This window comes from Quercus suber, unplaced genomic scaffold (genome assembly GCF_002906115.3).
Source record: "Quercus suber isolate HL8 unplaced genomic scaffold, Cork oak 2.0 scaffold_69, whole genome shotgun sequence".
Taxonomy (NCBI): Eukaryota; Viridiplantae; Streptophyta; class Magnoliopsida; order Fagales; family Fagaceae; genus Quercus; species Quercus suber.
The window spans coordinates 883,890-887,343 of record NW_027069534.1 but is presented as its reverse complement, the minus strand read 5'-3'; the positions used below and the strand labels follow the sequence as shown (position 1 = coordinate 887,343).

At 31.2% G+C, this 3,454-nt stretch overlaps 1 non-coding gene across 1 annotated transcript; it reads left to right on the top strand.

Annotated features, from left to right (window-relative positions):
- The first annotated feature begins 467 nt into the window (after positions 1-467).
- LOC112000339 (uncharacterized) lies at positions 468-2,489 on the top strand. The gene is made up of 2 exons (XR_010628851.1): positions 468-1,022; positions 2,118-2,489. It is a non-coding gene; the product is annotated as an uncharacterized LOC112000339 (transcript).
- Positions 2,490-3,454: the final 965 nt, after the last annotated feature.

The window sequence follows — 3,454 nt, the reverse complement described above, 5'->3', positions numbered from 1 at the left end:
AGATAAAATATTATCTCTAATTACCTTTGTCTGCCAATACGTTTGTCCTAGTCTCCCAGATATAATAAAATAATGAAATTGGTTCCTTGAACAAAGGAAATGGATCATTGAGACCCATCCAACACGTTTTAAATTTTTGGACCACAATATTTTTATTATTATTATTATTTTGTTGTTGCTAAATTTTGGTACTGCAAAAGACGTATAGGCCCGCAACATTAGGAGCATTCGAACTTTCCTGGATCAAAGAAAGCGCATGTACCCAAAAAAATCATTTACCAGTAAAAAAAACACTACTTATTTTAGCCTGGCATCACAACAACTAAAATTCAACTCATTGACTCTCATTCTCAGCCAATTCTCGTTCTTTCTCAAAAAACTATTGTGAAATATCTCTCATTTTTAATTTCTCATTCACTTCGCTTCTTAAACCCCTACAATTTTAATTTCGTCACATCTTTATTTTCTTTCTCGTCTCCTCTCCTCTTCCTTTCAGATCTTCTCAACCGTCTCTATATCAAAATCACAATGGCTCTTTTGACCACCAAGGGAACCTCCTCTTCCTCTTTTACCCAACGATACATATATGATGTGTTCTTGAGTTTCAAAGGAGAAGATACCCGCAATGGTTTTACCAGCAATTTGAATGGTATTTTGTGTCATAATGGTATTAACACTTACATGGATGATAGACTTCAAAGAGGAGAAAAAATTTCTGCTGAACTTCTTGAAGCTATAGAAAATTCAAAGATTTCGATAATTGTATTTTCTAAAAACTATGCATCTTCCACTTGGTGTTTGGATGAACTTGTCAAAATTCTTGAGTGTAAAAATAATGGCCAAGTGGTGTTACCGGTATTTTTCAAGGTGGATCCATCAGATGTACGTAACCAAAAGGGAAATTTTGGAGAAGCACTCGCAAAGCATGAAAAAAAATTTGAGGATGATAAAGAGAAGGTGCAAAGATGGAGGGCAGCCCTAAATGAAGCCAGCAATATATCTTGTTGGCATTACAAAAATGAGTACGTGTTTAATCTCTAATTTGTTATCTCCCATTAATTTTATTGCCAAACAGCAACTCCCAAGAAAACCCTTCTTATTTGCTTTTTTATTAAAAAAAAAGAAAGAAAATAAATTATAAAAAAATTATATTTGGTCATATCTTTCATTAGTGAGTTAAATAGGATACAAGGTTCAATGATAAGAAAGGGAAGAATATATGACATATAATGTTATCAATTAACTTGAAGCTTCTCTTACATCATGTTTAGAAAATTTCCCCTAAATTTTTTAATAAATACATTCAAGTGTCAGAAGTGGATATTGAATGAGTTTGTTCCTTTCCAAAGCAGATATTCCATGCATCTTTGTGCTAAAAGCCTAAAATTGATTTTCGACCTAAAAAATAAAAATGTTTGTAATGATAGTTCTCAAATCTATAAATTATGTGCCATTTAATTTAACTAACAAAATTTATGTTGTAGTTCACAAGCTAAACATTTTGAATTCAATTTAAGATCATATTTCTATTTTCTAACATGTTTTAAATGCTTTGTGAAGTTTCTCTTACGTCATGTTTAGAAAATTTCCCCTAAATTTTTTAATAAATACATTCAAGTGTCAGAAGTGGGTATTCAATGAGTTTGCTCCTTTCCAAAGCAGATATTCCATGCATCTTTGTGCTAAAAGCCTAAAATCGATTTTCGACCTAAAAAATAAAAATGTTTGTAATGATAGTTCTCAAATCTATAAATTATGTGCCATTTAATTTAACTAACAAAATTTATGTTGCAGTTCACATGCTAAACATTTTGAATTCAATTTAAGATCATATTTCTATTTTCTAACATGTTTTAAATGCTTTTTGATTGGCAGCCACCCTCAATTTAGATTTATCAAAGAAATTTTTGAAGAGAGTTTAAGTGCTAAATTAAATCGTACACAAGGATTTGTTGTTAAATACCCAGTTGGAATAGACTCTCACATAGAGGAAATAAGTTGCCAATTAGATATTGAGTCAAAAGATGTTTGCATGTTAGTGATCCATGGTCTTCCTGGAATAGGTAAAACAACAATTGCAAAAGTCATTTTTAACTTAATTGCATATCATTTTGAAGGAAGTAGCTTTCTCGAGGAGGTTAGAGAAAAATCGAGAACAAATGATGGAATACTCCAACTACAACAGGTACTTTATTCTGAGATCTTGGGGCGAGGAGATTTGAAGGTGCATAGTGTTTTTAAAAGAATCAATGTGATAATGGAAATGCTTCAGCACAAAAGAATTATTTTAATTCTTGATGATGTGGAAACATTAGTCCAAGTAGAAAATTTGCTGGGAAAATGTGATTGGTTTGCATCTGGAAGTAGAATCATTATCGCAACAAGAGAGGAAAATGTGTTATCTACTCTCCAAGAAGATTGTCATCTAACTTACTATAACTACAAGGTTAAGGAATTAAATAAAAATGAATCTCGGGAACTCTTCTATCAACATGCATTCAAGAGAAACAAGCCTACGAAAGATTATTTGGAGCTCGTAGACAAATTTTTACATTATGCCAAAGGCTTTCCATTAGCTTTAAAAACAATAGGTGCTGATTTGTACAATAGAAATATACATTATTGGAAAAGTATATTAGAAAAGTATAAAATATTTCCAAATCCAAATATTCTACAAGTACTGAAAATAAGTTACGATGGATTAGACCCAACTCAACGAGATATTTTCCTTGATATTGCATGTCTCTTTAAAGGATTTTACAAGGAAATTGTTGTTGATATATTACAAAGTAGCTATTGCTATGACCCGTTATGCGATATTGAAAAACTTTTCGATAAGTGCCTCATAGTTGTTGAAGATGGCAAATTATCAATGCATAATTTGATACAACAAATGGGTTTTGAAATTGTTCGACAAGAATTAGAATTGTCCAAGAAGCCTAAAAAGCTATTGTGTTATGAAGATGCTCCTGAAATACTAATTGGAGATAAGGTATAAGAAGTTCTAATTTATTGTTTCCCTTTTCTCACAATGCTAATATAGTCATTTTTTTTTCTTTGATTTTATCATTTTAATTTTGAAGAAAATATAAGTTTCTCATCACTAATTTTGTTTAAGATTTAATAGTCATAAATTCTTTTGTGTAATGTGATTCATGTATTTTTTTTTTTTTGGTCTAATTAGGGATTAAATGAAATTCGAGGCATATCATTGTGCTTACCACAACCAAGGAACATGCAATTGAATCTTGAGAAGATGAAGGGTCTCAAATATTTGAAAATTCATAATGTAATTTGTGAAGACCTCAAATCCCTTCCCAATGGGTTAAGGTTACTTGATTTTAGTGAATTTCCTTTATCATTCTTTCCATCCACCTTTGAACCTGCGAAACTCGTTGTACTCAAAATGCGACGGAGCAACATTGAATTGGATGAGCATTTCGAGGTATGATCA